This window comes from Cherax quadricarinatus, chromosome 1 (assembly GCF_038502225.1).
Source record: "Cherax quadricarinatus isolate ZL_2023a chromosome 1, ASM3850222v1, whole genome shotgun sequence".
Taxonomy (NCBI): domain Eukaryota; kingdom Metazoa; phylum Arthropoda; class Malacostraca; order Decapoda; family Parastacidae; genus Cherax; species Cherax quadricarinatus.
The window spans coordinates 95586081-95603556 of record NC_091292.1 but is presented as its reverse complement, the minus strand read 5'-3'; the positions used below and the strand labels follow the sequence as shown (position 1 = coordinate 95603556).

General features: G+C 47.7%; 1 protein-coding gene and 1 non-coding gene across 6 annotated transcripts in view; both read left to right on the top strand.

Moving 5' to 3' along the window:
• The window catches only part of LOC128686001 (uncharacterized), a 363682-nt gene that overhangs the window by 35124 nt on the left and 311082 nt on the right, over nt 1-17476 (top strand). The window lies entirely within an intron of this gene.
• Nucleotides 7186-7267, top strand: TRNAL-UAG (transfer RNA leucine (anticodon UAG)). Its single transcript has one exon. It is a non-coding gene; the product is annotated as a tRNA-Leu (tRNA).

The window sequence follows — 17476 nt, the reverse complement described above, 5'->3', positions numbered from 1 at the left end:
TGGGGCAAGTTGCTTGTGGCACTCACACCTGGAGCAAGTTGCTTGTGGCACTCACACCTGGAGCAAGTTGCTTGTGGCACTCACACGTGGAGCAAGTTGCTTGTGGCACTCACACCTGGAGCAAGTTGCTTGTTGCACTCACACCTGGGGCAAGTTGCTTGTGGCACTCACACCTGGAGCAAGTTGCTTGTGGCACTCACACCTGGAGCAAGTTACTTGTGGCACTCACACCTGGAGCAAGTTGCTTGTGGCACTCACACCTGGAGCAAGTTGCTTGTGGCACTCACACCTGGAGCAAGTTGCTTGTGGCACTCACACCTGGAGCAAGTTGCTTGTGGCACTTACACCTGGAACAAGTTGCTTGTTGCACTCACACCTGAGACAAGTTGCTTGTGGCACTCACACCTGGAGCAAGTTGCTTGTGGCACTCACACCTGGGACAAGTTGCTTGTGGCACTCACACCTGGAACAAGTTGCTTGTGGCACTCACAGCTGGGACAAGTTGCTTGTGGCACTCACACCTGGAGCAAGTTGCTTGTGGCACTCACACCTGGAACAAGTTGCTTGTGGCACTCACACCTGGGACAAGTTACTTGTGGCACTCACACCTGGAGCAAGTTGCTTGTGACACTCACACCTGGAACAAGTTGCTTGTGGCACTCACACCTGGGACAAGTTGCTTGTGGCACTCACACCTGGAGCAAGTTGCTTGTGGCACTCACACCTGGAGCAAGTTGCTTGTGGCACTCACACCTGGAACAAGTTGCTTGTGGCACTCACACCTGGAGCAAGTTGCTTGTGGCACTCACACCTGGAACAAGTTGCTTGTGGCACTCACACCTGGAGCAAGTTGCTTGTGGCACTCACACCTGGGACAAGTTGCTTGTGGCACCCACACCTGGGGCAAGTTGCTTGTGGCACTCACACCTGGGGCAAGTTGCTTGTGGCACTCACACCTGGGTCAAGTTACTTGTGGCACTCACACCTGGGGCAAGTTGCTTGTGGCACTCACACCTGGGACAAGTTGCTTGTGGCACTCACCTGGAGCAAGTTGCTTGTGGCACTCACACCTGGAGCAAGTTGCTTGTGGCACTCACACCTGGGACAAGTTGCTTGTGGCACTCAGATCTGGAGCAAGTTGCTTGTGGCACTCACACCTGGAGCAAGTTGCTTGTGGCACTCACACCTGGAACAAGTTGTTTGTGGCACTCACACCTGGAACAAGTTGCTTGTGGCACTCACACCTGGAACAAGTTGCTTGTGGCACTCACACCTGGAGCAAGTTGCTTGTGGCACTTACACCTGGAGCAAGTTGATTGTGGCACTCACACCTGGAGCAAGTTACTTGTGGCACTCACACTTGGAGCAAGTTACTTGTGGCACTCACACCTGGAACAAGTTGCTTGTGGCACTCACACCTGGAACAAGTTGCTTGTGGCACTCACACCTCGAGCAAGTTGCTTGTGGCACTTACACCTGGAGCAAGTTGCTTGTGGCACTCACACCTGGGACAAGTTGCTTGTGGCACTCACACCTGGAACAAGTTGCTTGTGGCACTTACACCTGGAGCAAGTTGCTTGTGGCACTCACACCTGGAGCAAGTTGCTTGTGGCACTCACACCTGGAGCAAGTTGCTTGTGGTACTCACACCTAGAGAAAGTTGCTTGTGGCACTCACACCTGGAGCAAGTTGCTTGTGGCACTCACACCTGGAACAAGTTGTTTGTGGCACTCACACCTGGAACAAGTTGCTTGTGGCACTCACACCTGGAACAAGTTGCTTGTGGCACTCACACCTTGAGCAAGTTGCTTGTGGCACTTACACCTGGAGCAAGTTGATTGTGGCACTCACACCTGGAGCAAGTTACTTGTGGCACTCACACTTGGAGCAAGTTACTTGTGGCACTCACACCTGGGGCAAGTTGCTTGTGGCACTCACCTGGGGCAAGTTGCTTGTGGCACTCACACCTGGAGCAAGTTACTTGTGGCACTCACACCTGGAGCAAGTTACTTGTGGTACTCACACTTGGAGCGAGTTACTTGTGGCACTCACACCTGGAGCAAGTTACTTGTGGCACTCACACCTGGAGCAAGTTACTTGTGGCACTCACACCTGGAGCAAGATGCTTGTGGCACTCACACCAGGAGCAAGTTGCTTGTGGCACTCACACCTGGAGCAAGTTACTTGTGGCACTCACACTTGGAGCAACTTGTGGCACTCACACCTGGGGCAAGTTGCTTGTGGCACTCACACCTGGGGCAAGTTACTTGTGGCACTCACACCTGGGGCAAGTTACTTGTGGCACTCACACCTGGAGCAAGTTACTTGTGGCACTCACACCTGGAGCAACTTACTTGTGGCACTCACACATAAGAACATAAGAAAGGAGGAACACTGCAAGTTACTTGTGGCACTCACACCTGGGGCAAGTTGTTTGTGGCACTCACACCTGTGGCACTAACACCTGTGGCACTCACACCTGTGGCACTAACGCCTGGGGCAAGTTACTTGTGGCACTCACACCTGGAGCAAGTTACTTGTGGCACTCACACGTGGAGCAAGTTGCTTGTGGCACTCACACCTGGAGCAAGTTGCTTGTTGCACTCACACCTGGGGCAAGTTGCTTGTGGCACTCACACCTGGAGCAAGTTGCTTGTGGCACTCACACCTGGAGCAAGTTACTTGTGGCACTCACACCTGGAGCAAGTTGCTTGTGGCACTCACACCTGGAGCAAGTTGCTTGTGGCACTCACACCTGGAGCAAGTTGCTTGTGGCACTCACACCTGGAGCAAGTTGCTTGTGGCACTTACACCTGGAACAAGTTGCTTGTTGCACTCACACCTGAGACAAGTTGCTTGTGGCACTCACACCTGGAGCAAGTTGCTTGTGGCACTCACACCTGGGACAAGTTGCTTGTGGCACTCACACCTGGAACAAGTTGCTTGTGGCACTCACAGCTGGGACAAGTTGCTTGTGGCACTCACACCTGGAGCAAGTTGCTTGTGGCACTCACACCTGGAACAAGTTGCTTGTGGCACTCACACCTGGGACAAGTTACTTGTGGCACTCACACCTGGAGCAAGTTGCTTGTGACACTCACACCTGGAACAAGTTGCTTGTGGCACTCACACCTGGGACAAGTTGCTTGTGGCACTCACACCTGGAGCAAGTTGCTTGTGGCACTCACACCTGGAGCAAGTTGCTTGTGGCACTCACACCTGGAACAAGTTGCTTGTGGCACTCACACCTGGAGCAAGTTGCTTGTGGCACTCACACCTGGAACAAGTTGCTTGTGGCACTCACACCTGGAGCAAGTTGCTTGTGGCACTCACACCTGGGACAAGTTGCTTGTGGCACCCACACCTGGGGCAAGTTGCTTGTGGCACTCACACCTGGGGCAAGTTGCTTGTGGCACTCACACCTGGGTCAAGTTACTTGTGGCACTCACACCTGGGGCAAGTTGCTTGTGGCACTCACACCTGGGACAAGTTGCTTGTGGCACTCACCTGGAGCAAGTTGCTTGTGGCACTCACACCTGGAGCAAGTTGCTTGTGGCACTCACACCTGGGACAAGTTGCTTGTGGCACTCAGATCTGGAGCAAGTTGCTTGTGGCACTCACACCTGGAGCAAGTTGCTTGTGGCACTCACACCTGGAACAAGTTGTTTGTGGCACTCACACCTGGAACAAGTTGCTTGTGGCACTCACACATGGAACAAGTTGCTTGTGGCACTCACACCTGGAGCAAGTTGCTTGTGGCACTTACACCTGGAGCAAGTTGATTGTGGCACTCACACCTGGAGCAAGTTACTTGTGGCACTCACACTTGGAGCAAGTTACTTGTGGCACTCACACCTGGAACAAGTTGCTTGTGGCACTCACACCTGGAACAAGTTGCTTGTGGCACTCACACCTCGAGCAAGTTGCTTGTGGCACTTACACCTGGAGCAAGTTGCTTGTGGCACTCACACCTGGGACAAGTTGCTTGTGGCACTCACACCTGGAACAAGTTGCTTGTGGCACTTACACCTGGAGCAAGTTGCTTGTGGCACTCACACCTGGATCAAGTTGCTTGTGGCACTCACACCTGGAGCAAGTTGCTTGTGGTACTCACACCTAGAGAAAGTTGCTTGTGGCACTCACACCTGGAGCAAGTTGCTTGTGGCACTCACACCTGGAACAAGTTGTTTGTGGCACTCACACCTGGAACAAGTTGCTTGTGGCACTCACACCTGGAACAAGTTGCTTGTGGCACTCACACCTGGAGCAAGTTGCTTGTGGCACTTACACCTGGAGCAAGTTGATTGTGGCACTCACACCTGGAGCAAGTTACTTGTGGCACTCACACTTGGAGCAAGTTACTTGTGGCACTCACACCTGGGGCAAGTTGCTTGTGGCACTCACCTGGGGCAAGTTGCTTGTGGCACTCACACCTGGAGCAAGTTACTTGTGGCACTCACACCTGGAGCAAGTTACTTGTGGTACTCACACTTGGAGCGAGTTACTTGTGGCACTCACACCTGGAGCAAGTTACTTGTGGCACTCACACCTGGAGCAAGTTACTTGTGGCACTCACACCTGGAGCAAGATGCTTGTGGCACTCACACCAGGAGCAAGTTGCTTGTGGCACTCACACCTGGAGCAAGTTACTTGTGGCACTCACACTTGGAGCAACTTGTGGCACTCACACCTGGGGCAAGTTGCTTGTGGCACTCACACCTGGGGCAAGTTACTTGTGGCACTCACACCTGGGGCAAGTTACTTGTGGCACTCACACCTGGAGCAAGTTACTTGTGGCACTCACACCTGGAGCAACTTACTTGTGGCACTCACACATAAGAACATAAGAAAGGAGGAACACTGCAAGTTACTTGTGGCACTCACACCTGGGGCAAGTTGTTTGTGGCACTCACACCTGTGGCACTAACACCTGTGGCACTCACACCTGTGGCACTAACGCCTGGGGCAAGTTACTTGTGGCACTCACACCTGGAGCAAGTTACTTGTGGCACTCACGCCTGGGGCAAGTTACTTGTGGCACCCACACCTGGGGCAAGTTGCTTGTGGCACTCACACCTGGGGCAAGTTGCTTGTGGCACTCACACCTGGGTCAAGTTACTTGTGGCACTCACACCTGGGGCAAGTTGCTTGTGGCACTCACACCTCGGACAAGTTGCTTGTGGCACTCACCTGGAGCAAGTTGCTTGTGGCACTCACACCTGGAGCAAGTTGCGTGTGGCACTCACACCTGGGACAAGTTGCTTGTGGCACTCACATCTGGAGCAAGTTGCTTGTGGGACTCACACCTGGAGCAAGTTACTTGTGGCACTCACACCTGGAGCAAGTTACTTGTGGCACTCACACCTGGAGCAAGTTACTTGTGGCACTCACACCTGGAGCAAGTTACTTGTGGCACTCACACCTGGAGCAAGTTACTTGTGGCACTCACACCTGGGACAAGTTGCTTGTGGCACTCACACCTGGAGCAAGTTGCTTGTGGCACTCACACCTGAGACAAGTTGCTTGTAGCACTCACACCTGGGACAAGTTGCTTGTGGCACTCACACCTGGGACAAGTTGCTTGTGGCACTCACACCTGGAGCAAGTTGCTAGTGGCACTCACACCTGGAGCAAGTTGCTTGTGGCACTCACACCTGGGACAAGTTGCTTGTGGCACTCACACCTGGAGCAAGTTGCTTGTGGCACTCACACCAGGGACAAGTTGCTTGTGGCACTCACACCTGGGACAAGTTGCTTGTGGCACTCACACCTGGAGCAAGTTGCTTGTGGCACTCACACCTGGGACAAGTTGCTTGTGGCACTCACACCTGGAGCAAGTTGCTTGTGGCACTCACACCTGGAGCAAGTTGCTTGTGGCACTCACACCTGGAGCAAGTTGCTTGTGGCACTCACACCTGGAGCAAGTTGCTTGTGGCACTCACACCTGGAGCAAGTTGCTTGTGGCACTCACACCTGGGACAAGTTGCTTGTGGCACTCACACCTGGGACAAGTTGCTTGTGGCACTCACACCTGGAGCAAGTTGCTTGTGGCACTCACACCTGGGACAAGTTGCTTGTGGCACTCACACCTGGAGCAAGTTGCTTGTGGCACTCACACCAGGGACAAGTTGCTTGTGGCACTCACACCTGGAGCAAGTTGCTTGTGGCACTCACACCAGGGACAAGTTGCTTGTAGCACTCACACCAGGGACAAGTTGCTTGTAGCACTCACACCAGGGACAAGTTGCTTGTAGCACTCACACTAGGGACAAGTTGCTTGTAGCACTCACACCAGGGACAAGTTGCTTGTGGCACTCACACCAGGGACAAGTTGCTTGTGGCACTCACACCAGGGACAAGTTGCTTGTGGCACTCACACCAGGGACAAGTTGCTTGTAGCACTCACACCAGGGACAAGTTGCTTGTGGCACTCACACCAGGGACAAGTTGCTTGTGGCACTCACACCAGGGACAAGTTGCTTGTGGCACTCACACCAGGGACAAGTTGCTTGTAGCACTCACACCTGAAGAACGGTCGTAGGGGAGATGATAGCAGTCGCCAGTAACTAATATAGCAGATATTTAGAAAGTTTTAAGAGGTCTAAAGGATGTGAAGCAGATTTGTTATTCCCTTAGGTGAGGGTGTACCGTGGGAGACTATGTGAACCTGACAGCTTCATAAGGGAGGACGTCTAGGGAGACATGGTTGCGGCGTGCAAAATACCCACATGAAATGATATGATTGACAGGGAGAGACTGAAATGTTGAGAGCAGAAACATGGAGACGGAAATATTATCGTTGTTTTTTTTCACTGCTTGTAGGAGTGATGAAGCTAATTTCCACACGCAATATTAATAATATGTATGATGCGAGTCACGAGGCAAGGGACCAGTTAATTAATACTGGCTACTGTCCTTTAAGAGGAAGGGCCAGGAGCTGAGACTCGACTACCACAAACACAACTCGGCGAGTACACACACACACACACACACACACATGACTCAAGAAATCGTAATGACACGATTGCAAACAAACCATACCCCCGGCCGGGATTGAACCCGCGGTCATAGTCTCAAAACTCCAGCCCGTCGCGTTAGCCACTAGACCAGCTAGCCACAATATTTCTACACCATAGGAAGGTTAGCACAGGCACCACTGTGACCACACACACACACACACACACAGGTAGCGTGGCCGAGTGGTCTAAGGCGCTGGATTTAGGCTCCAATCTCCAAGGAGGCGTGGGTTCGAATCCCACCGCTGCCACAATACTTATAGGCGGGGCCAGGAGCTATGAATCGACCCCTGCAACCACAACTAGGTGAGTACACACACACACACAATACACCCATGATTCAGTTTCCTGTTCCATACGTAAGTGCAGACTTCCTCTGTTTACCTGTTCACCATTTTACCTGGCACATACTCTTACCATTCAGTGAGGCTACTGCATGTTTATGAACATAATAATAACTGGAGCTTCCGGGTGTATATTAATCAGTTTGTCTCTCTCTCTCTCTGTCTCTCTCTCTCTCTCTCTCTCTCTCTCTCTCTCTCTCTCTCTCTCTCTCTCTCTCTCTCTCTCTCTCTCTCTCTCTCTCTCTCTCTCTCTCTTTCTCTTTCTCTCTTTCTCTCTCCATTATGTATCTTAATGTAGATCTCTCTGCCCCCACTTCTTCCTTCCTTCCACACCTATAATTAACATTCTGAGACAATTATAGCCTTGCCATACCAGGCAGGATTATCCCAAGCACTGATTATCCACTTCATTAACTTCTGGGCCCATGAACACGCCCTCCAACCGCTGGGCGGCGCTCCAATGTAAACACGGGCAGACATTCGGTTGTATCTGGCTACCATCACTCTGCAGTGTAAACACACGGGCATACATTCATTTGTATCAGGCTACCGTCACCTTACAATGTTGAGACGGGTATACATTCGGTTGAATCTGGCTACCATCACCTTGCAATGTAAACACGGGCATACATTCAGTTGTATCTGGCTACCATCACCCTGCAATGTTAACACGGGCACACATTCAGTTGTACCTGGCTACCATCACCTTGCAGTGTAAACACGGGCATACATTCAGTTGTATTTGGCCCCTTCACTTTTCATCCTGCCGTCTCTTGTCTTTTCAGTCTTGCTCTTTTTCATCTGTTCTCTTTTGTTTCGCCTCTGTCTCTTCGTCTCTTTCGTCGGCGTTGTACAAATTCCGTCATCGCGTTATATGTGTGTAAATCCTTGGTAGTTGCATTAGTTGGGATAGAGATGAAAAAGACATGTGTGCAACACTTGAGTATCGTTATTGTGGAGACGTTTCGCCCACCAGTGGTTTTATCAGTCCACTACTGCGAACGGTGGAAGACATGAAGTGGCACAAAGTGATCAGTATACCCGAAGGGTGTTCTGGGAATCAACGCCCCCGCGGCCTAGTCCTTGACCAGGCCTCCCGTTGAAACAGGGCCTGATCAACCAGGCTGGAACTGCTGACCCGCACGTGATCTGACGTACGAACCACAGCCCGGCTGGTCGGGTACTACAGGTATCTGTCCAGCTCCATCTTGAAGACTGCCAGCGTTGATGAATCAGTTGGAAACAGTGGAAGACGTGAAAAAATTAGTCTGAGGTGATCAGTCCCTTAGCTTAGAAAGGAATTCCATCTCTGCTTTTGTTTTGGCCCGGGTGACAGGGAGTTGGATCAGTGTGAAGGCAGGTCATGGAGTATCTAGTCCTATAAGTGGTTGCCTGGATTATTTTTATCTTCCTCCAGAGTTTTTCGTTTGTAACTTGAAAACGCTTCATCCGATCGGCTTCAAATTTTCAACGCCGAAGTTTTGTAACTAGAAATAGGTTCGTACGGATGTTAGTGTTTGAGGCTGCATCCCCCCGCCACCAGAGAAGGTACAGAGTAATGTTACCAATAGAGGGCGTGAGGGTGTGGGTGTCACTAACAGAGGGGGTTGTGGGTGTGAGTGTCACCAGCAGAGGGGGGTGATGATGTGGGTGTCACCAACAGAGGGGGGTGATGGTGTGGGTGTCACCAACAGAGGGGGGTGATGGTGTGGGTGTCACCAACAGAGGGGGGTGATGGTGTGGGTGTCACCAACAGAGGGGGGTGATGGTGTGGGTGTCACCAACAGAGGGGGGTGATGGTGTGGGTGTCACCAACAGAGGGGGGTGATGGTGTGGGTGTCACCAACAGAGGGGGGTGATGGTGTGGGTGTCACCAACAGAGGGGGGTGATGGTGTGGGTGTCACCAACAGAGGGGGTGATGGTGTGGGTATCACCAACACAGGGGGTGATGATGTGGGTGTCACCAACAGAGGGGGTTGTAGGTGTGTGTGTGTCACCAACTTTCGCCCATTTCTGTATGCACTATTTACAGCTATCGCTATCACTGCATTGTAATCTATACTTTCACTGTCAAAAACGAGGCTGTCAGAGGAAAAAGTTTTACTCTAATTCTTGCTTTCACTGGAGGGGGGTGGGGGAGGACTAGGGAGGGGGTGGGGGAGGACTAGGGAGGGGGGTGGGGGAGGACTAGGGAGGGGGTGGGGGGTCATGGATAAAAATTGGCTGCATGGTTTTGGTCAGTATGTAAAGGTCAGGAAGGTGGAAGCAAAGGTCAGAAAAGGTGGGGTCAGAGGCCTGAAAGGTGGGGTAAAAGGTGGAGCCAAATGTTAAGACAGGTGGGGTCAAAGGTTAAGAAATGTGAAGTCAGTGGCGAAGGCAGGTGCTGGTCTTTGACCTCTGCCTACTAGTCTGTTAGCTCTAACTTCTGCTCTGTTAGCTCTAACTCTTCGTCTGTGCTCTTTAGCTTCTGGTCTGTAAACTCTAGTTCCTGGTCTCCTGAGCTCTAACTCCTGGTCTGAGCTCTAATTCCTGGTCTGTAAACTGTAGTTCCTGGTCTCTGAGCTCTAATTCCTGTTCTCCATGATCAAGAAGTCACGTGAGTGCAGTCATTAAACACACCTAACATTGTTCAGCTTCACAACAATGGCAGTACAACAGTACTCGCCTCACTTATGTTTCTCATTCTTATATCCAACGTCGACAAGAACATAACGTTGAAGTCTCCAACTGTATTTCTTAGAAAGTCCTGGAGGGAATGGTTCTAAACCTGCACACCAAAATCACTCCATTTAAAAACAAAAGACTTAGCAGACGGTGCAGAGCACCTCCAATAAAAGGTAAGGGCACGACGAGTACACTATGAGAGAACTCATGCATAAAGGGAATTAATTACCAGCAAGCCTCTGGCTGTCTTCTGGTACGTTACTCAAATCAGAGTTGGGCTGTGGTTTGTACTTTGGACTAAGCATGGTCAGCAGTGACAGCCTGGGTGATCAGGCCTTGATCCAATGGAAGGCCTGGTTTCTGACTGGGCAGCGGGGGCGTTAACCCCCAGAAGGGTCCTTCAGGTATCTTTCAAATATCCATAACAATCTTTAGCTGATGATTAGAATCAATTTGAGTGGCATCCGTCGAAGACATAGCAAAACTTAAAGTGAATATAAATCAAGTCTTCCAGTGGACCTCAGACAACAATATGATGTTTAACGAGGACAGGTTTAATTTACTTCCCTATGAAAGAATGAAGGAAATAAAGACTATAACGGAATGTAGGACAAACTCAAATTATTCAACAGAGTTAAAGTCTCATGTGGTAGACTCAGAAACAAAGATATCTGGAGATCTCACATTCAAGGATCGCAACAATATTGCTGTTGCTGCCGCATGGAAAATGATAGGCTGGATAACCAGAATTTTCAAGACAATGGATGCTGAGCCAGTGTTGATACACTTCAAGTAACTTGTTCTCTCCAGGCTGGAATACTGATGTATACTGAGGGTTCCTTCAAGGAAGGCGAGGTTGCTGATCCAGAAAACAGAGAACTTTCACTCCCTGTGTACATTTAATCAGACATCTGAACTACTGGGAATGCTTGAAGGCCCTTCAACTGTACTCCTTGGAACGTAAGCGAGAAATATACATCAAAATTTACACCTGGAAAGTCCTGGAGGGACTGGTTCAAAACCTGAACACTTAAATCACTACACATGCTCAGAGGAGACTTGGCACATGGCGCAGAGTACCTCCAATAAAAACAGGAGCTCGACAAGTGTCGGAGGTCCCCGACTCTTCAGTACTCTCCTGTCCATAAAAAGAATTACCAAAAAATATCTGGCTGTCTTCCAGAGAGAGCTTGACAAGTTCCTCAAAAAAGTTCCTGATCAGCCGGGCTGTTGTTCGTACATTGGATTGCGTGCGGCCAGCAGTAACAACTTAATCCACCGGGAGGCCTGGTTTGGGACCGGGCCACTGGAGCGTTGACCCCTGGAATCATCCTTCAGGTAGTCAAGTTAGGGATGAATACTTTTCAGCTTTCATGGCCTTGGGTGTCCAGCATTGAGGTGTTGTCTGTGTAGCGCGCGTTGTTGAACAGACTACGCACCCACCTGCTCAACTATCTGTCTGCTAGACTGTCAGCCGGATTGTCTGCGCCTCCTGCTAAACCATGAAGACTCTAAACATTGAAGTTAAACGTTTAAAAAGCTGTATGTGAGCGTAACATGGAGCCAGCCTGGACTCTGCCTAAACATTGAATAGCAACAATTGACTTAAGGCAAACAACCGCAGGTGGCTGAGGAGGAGGATGTGTAGGGGGGGGGGAGGGGAGGGGAGAGGGGAGATAGAGAGGGCAAGAGAAGGATCTTGGTAAGGAGAGGAGTTGGGAGAGGTTAGGGATAGGGGTGGAGAGGTGATGGGGAGGGATGAGAGGGAAGAGAAAGGAAACGAGAGGCAATATAAAATCTTGTAGCCTGTAAAATACAGGGAAGGAAGTCTTACCCTTAATCTTGGAGAGAGAGAGAGAGAGAGAGAGCGAGCTAGTCATCCTGGGACGAGGAGGGGGAGAATGAGTTGGAGGTAAGGGCTTTAAAAAGGATCTTGAGGAGTGCCATCAGAGGTGCCGCCCACCCTTGGCACTACCCAGGTGCCTGAGGAGTGCCAGTGCCAGTGCCAAGTGGGGGTCATATACTCTGATCTTGTTCCTCTTTGGCTGGATGAAGAGAAGAGAGGGAGGAGGTGAGTACTTGTAGGAAGGTGAGGCTGAGGAGGGGGAGCAATGATACTTATAATAATAACAATAATAATAATAGTAATAACAATAATAATAGCTTTCATAATAATAATATTAACGTTAATAATAATAATAATATCAGAGGGCGTGTAGTTACCTACTAGGTGTTTGAGAGACAAACTCCACCTCCTGGTCAAAATTTCTCTCTGGGTGGAACAGTATCAGAGGTATTGAACCAGCGTGTATATGAACACAGTCTTCCAGAGTGATACAGTCAGAAGTATGAACCAGCATGTATATACTAGTTGTGCCGCCTGAGTGACTAGTTTAGTGTACCCCCGCAGCTCATCCTGTGAGAGGTAGCGTGAAAAACAGGATTACAGAGGTCACAGTAAATCTTGACCTGACCCCAGCGGGCATGGTTACATCATAACTATTACACTATAGTGATCTCATTTATTACAGTTTCTTCATAGAGCTAATAAACACAATACAATATGGATATACAAATTCACAGACATTTAGGTATTTTATTACCACTAAAACATTAGTCATAATTGGGTTACAGTCTCTCCAGAAACAGTTTATTCATCTAGTCGACGCTAAGTGTGGATACAGTCTCAAGATTTCAGATATTATTAATAATGAAACATTTTGGCATATCCTGTAAGGATTGCATGGATGTGTCTCAGAAAGGTTGGATATTTGGACACTGAGATAGTTACAGTGTATATCCACACACTTTATATTTGATGTCATTGGCATCTCCATATAAACCGTACTGCCAGGGATACTCCTCCTACCCTTGATCTAGCAGTAACACCATCTTACAATCTACTGACCTTGTTACTTTCTCCATAAATACTCTTTAATTATGATTGACAGTTGATCTGCGGCTTCCTATCTATACTGTTTTGCGACGCTCTCCCCCTCAAGGAAGGTTCCTTGATGTTGGTGAGGGGCTCTTGATTATAATAATAATAATGCGACGCTCTCAGGCTGGGTAAGCGGTCCATTATAAAACATATTAACCTAAGTAGTATTTTACTTTTTTTCAAACTCGTTTGCTAGTTCTTTTCAGACTGTTTTTTAAACTTGTGTTTGATTAACACAATCTTTCTGGTTGGAACAGTAAGAGGAGTGAACAAGCGTGTATGTGGACAAGTCTTTCTGGGTGGAACAATAAGAAGTTTGAAGAAGAATGTGTATAAACACTATGTTAGAACTAGCAATACAAGCAGATGTTGCTTGTCAAAGCACCTTGACAGGTGCTTTGACAAGCAACCATCCAGAGAGTTACTATCGTCCTCTCAAATGAATGTGTAAAAGAGTAAAAGAAACTTATTTTTTTTTTTTTTTTTTGCATTCCGTCTCATGAAGACGTACGATGACATAAATCTTGTAAAACTTGTGTTTACTTTCAGTATCCACATTCTTTACTCTTCTATATGTGCTTCTTAATAGTTCTTAATCCTGTAATATTTTCTTTCCAACCGGGGGCTTTGCCGCGCCGCGGGGTCATTGCCCCCTGAAACCCCCTCCAGGTATACACCAGATATAGCAGGCCTGGTCTCCGACCGAGCCCTCAGGAGAGTAAGCCCCAGGTTCCAACATTATTCCTTTCGCAAGAAACCTGTCAGCCTGAGCACGGGAGACTTCAGTAGGGCGATGGATATATCGTCAAGTATTACATTAAAGGTTCATTAGCTACGGCAGCGTCAGTGGTATCGTTGTGGCAGAGTTGAACTTACTACACTAGCGTCTTTCGTGGGGAATCCCCATCGTTCAAGATGGCTTCTTTCATACAGGAGAAGTATATATCTAAATCATTTTTTTTCCTTGTCATATAAACTCCCATGTCCTACTGTGTCGTATCGAGTCGGTGCCCATGTTCGTGGGAAAGCCTTCCCACCGAGATACATTCTAGCTTGTTAAGCCACCCCCATCCGGTCCATCACCTTCCTCCCACACACTACCTACCGCCGGAAGAGGATATGGACGCACACTATAAAATTGATATTCGTACAACACCTGTGTGAAGCGCCGCGTTGGGTGAGTGACTATAGAGCCGTGAATGAAAGCTTGATAAATCACGAAAGTTTGTGTTGCTGTGTCAGCGGCAAGACATTCCCCTCCTACCTCATCATTGGTTCGTGGTTTCTGTTTTATTTACTCCCGCCACGTCCCAAGTCCTTTATATTGTACGTTGTCTCAGTTTTGAAGGTGACATCCAGTTGTCAAAGTCAGCAAGAATCTCACATTTCTTGAGCCTAACTTGTGCTAGAATAAGATACAGCGTGCTGACTGTTGTCCTGTGCGCTCCCAGGTTCTGCACACAGCCGTACGGAGCAGTGTTGACCCTGAATGTTCACTTGAGAGGTGGTTCAGGTGTGGACTCCATGGTGGTTCCTCATCCTCTCGCATGGTATAGAAGCATTTCAGCTGAGGAAACATTACCAGAGAACTTAAGGACTGGGAGTTGACATATTCTGTATTTCGTGAATACAGTAAATTTGGCTTTATACACGGGTAAATACAAACTTCAAGGACACTTCCACTTCTGGATATCCCGCAGTGACGCTTGTATGCTAAGTGCCGCCTCACTTGACTTTACCCGCCCCAATATCAATCCCTCATCTGCATATGCTGTAACATATTTTCAGGAGGCGAACAATTTTCAAAAAATGTCGTTTATCATTACATTGAATAGTACCTGTTTTGCGGTCTGTGCGAGAAAGACTGCCAGGCCTCAAGAGGCAAGAAAATTCTGGAAGAAACTCCAGTATGTGTGTACTCACCTGTTTGTGGTTGCAGGGGTCGATTCACAACTCCTGGTCCCGTCTCTTCGCTGATCGCTACTAGGTCCACTCTCTCCCTTCTCCATGTGTGTGTGTGTGTGTGTGTTATTCAGAGAGTGAACAAGGTTGGTCCTCCCTGCTTGAGGCTGTGTACGTCAGGTGGCGGTAATTAAGAACACAGCTCTCTTGCCTCAATGGTAACCCGCTGTTATTTAGAACATCTCTTAATGCAGCTGTTATTTAGTCCATCTTTTAATGTCGCTGCTATTTACTTCTCTTAATATCGCTGTTATTTAGAACATCTCTTAATATCGCTGTAATTTTGAACATCTCTCAATATCGCCACTGTTTTGAACATCTCTTAATGTCCTTTTCCGAACTCATTTCCCGGGATCTAAACAATAGCCCTCTGTCGGCTCCCCCTCCCCCCAGAATAAACGACTGACTGGGAAACTATTCAAAGGCTTTAAAAAATAAAAACAAAGGGTTACTGACGGGATCGCCGACCTCTTGGAGTGAGTATAAAGAGTTTCAAATCGCTCTTATGTACGATTTCAACCCACGGTCGTGATTTTCTTTTTTCTTACGCACCCGCCGCGACGTGTTGTTGTTGTGTCGTCTATAGGAAGCTGCCTGTTGTCGTTTATTTACGTTTTACGATATTTTTTTGCGCAAATTCCTGAGGAAATGGGTTGTAAAGTCTTATAGTAGTATTTTAGATCATTATTAGTGTCCTGGTGAACTTTCAATTGTTTTCCTTTCCACTTAAATTGTAGCTTATATAAACTACTCAGTGACCAGGGTCATCCACCTTAATTGTGGGAAAGTTGATGGAATTAATATTTGTTGGTGCACTTCGAAGCCATCTTGAAAGATGTAATTCGATCAACGAATCTCAGCACTGTTTTACAAAGGGAGTTCCTGCCTTATGAACTTAATAACCTTTACACTGAGGTATTCGAGGAAATATGCCAAGATGAATACGATATTGTGTATATGGACTTAAGTAAAGCCTCTGATAAACTTAAGAAATCGTAATGACACGATTGCAAATAAACCATACCCCCGGCCGGGATTGAACCCGCGGTCATAGAGTCTCAAAACTCCAGCCCGTCGCGCTAGCCACTCTATGACCGCGGGTTCAATCCCGGCCGGGGGTATGGCCTCTGATAAACTTCTACATCGAATTATTAGAAATGGTATAATATCATGGTGCTGACCGACAGGCAACAGAGAGTTTGCATTAATATGGAAAAATCAGAATGGGGACCTGTTAAGAATGGTGTGCCACAGGGGTCAGTGTTGGGACTCTTGTTCATAGTCTATATAAATAACATTGATGAGGGAATAAATAGCGACCTAAGTAAGCTTACCAATGACACTAAAATAGGCCGTCAGATAATTTCTGATGTGGACACAAGAAGGCTACAGGATGACCTGGATAGGTTGATGTTGTGGTTAGATAAGTAGCAGATGCAGCTCAGTGTAGACAAGTGTAATATTCTAATTCTAGGAAAAGAAAACAAGTAGGACACATATAAGTTATAAGTCAAACTCAGTGTGAAATTTTTTTAAGATTTTTAGTTAGAAGATACTTAAAATTAAAACAACTACATAAGTGTTCGCAATAAAGCTTAATATCATGAAACATAAACAATAAAAGTCCTAAGGTTATATGTCAACTTTATATGTTTTTGATTAAGCCTCATTGAGATTATGCTGCTCATTTATGTATATTTCTGAATAGATATGAATGCACTCGAAAATAAACAGAGAAAGATGAAGTTGATTCCATGTACCAGGAACCTTTCCTACGAAGATTGAAGACCCTGAATTTGCATTCCCTTTAAAGGCGTACAATTAGGGAAGATATTATTGAAGTGTATGAATGAAAAGCTGGAATAAATAAAGGGGTTATAAAAAGTGTGTTGAAAGTATTTAATTAAGACAGGACTTGCAGCAATGGAGTTGGTAAAATTTAAATTTGGAAAAGATATTGGGAAGTACTAATTTGGCAGTAGAGTTGTGGATAAGGGGAATAAATCCAGATAGCGCCATTGAGGCAAGAACCTTGGACCGGGCCGCGGAGGCCGTGATCCCCGGAATACCCTCCAGGTAGACTCCGGGTAGGTTGAACGGGTAGATGAGTGAGTGTTAGTCGGCCCCTCCCAGCACGGACCAGTAAGCCTGCTGCAGTGTTCCTTCCTTCCTTCCTGTGTCTTTGTGTTCCTGTGTCTCAGATCTTCGTTGTTAGTTTTTGTCTTCTGATAACCGAAGCGATCAGAAGTGTCTTCCGTCTCGGATCTTTAATGATTGTCTGGTTTTGCTTCAGACTTCCGGTTTTCTGCAAGACTAGTTTCATTTTGTTACTCAGTGAAGCCTCGTGTGTCTCTGTGCCACCGAGAAATATTTTTAAAGAAACTAATTTCCTTTTGTCTGAAAGCGGATTATATAATTTTAATTTTTTTTTATGATCCATATAGGTATTGATACATTCATTTCAGGTATTATTATTACTAGTAAATTTAAAGTAGTTAACTTGAATGCGAACTATTAAAATTACTATATTTATACAGGGTTGAATTAT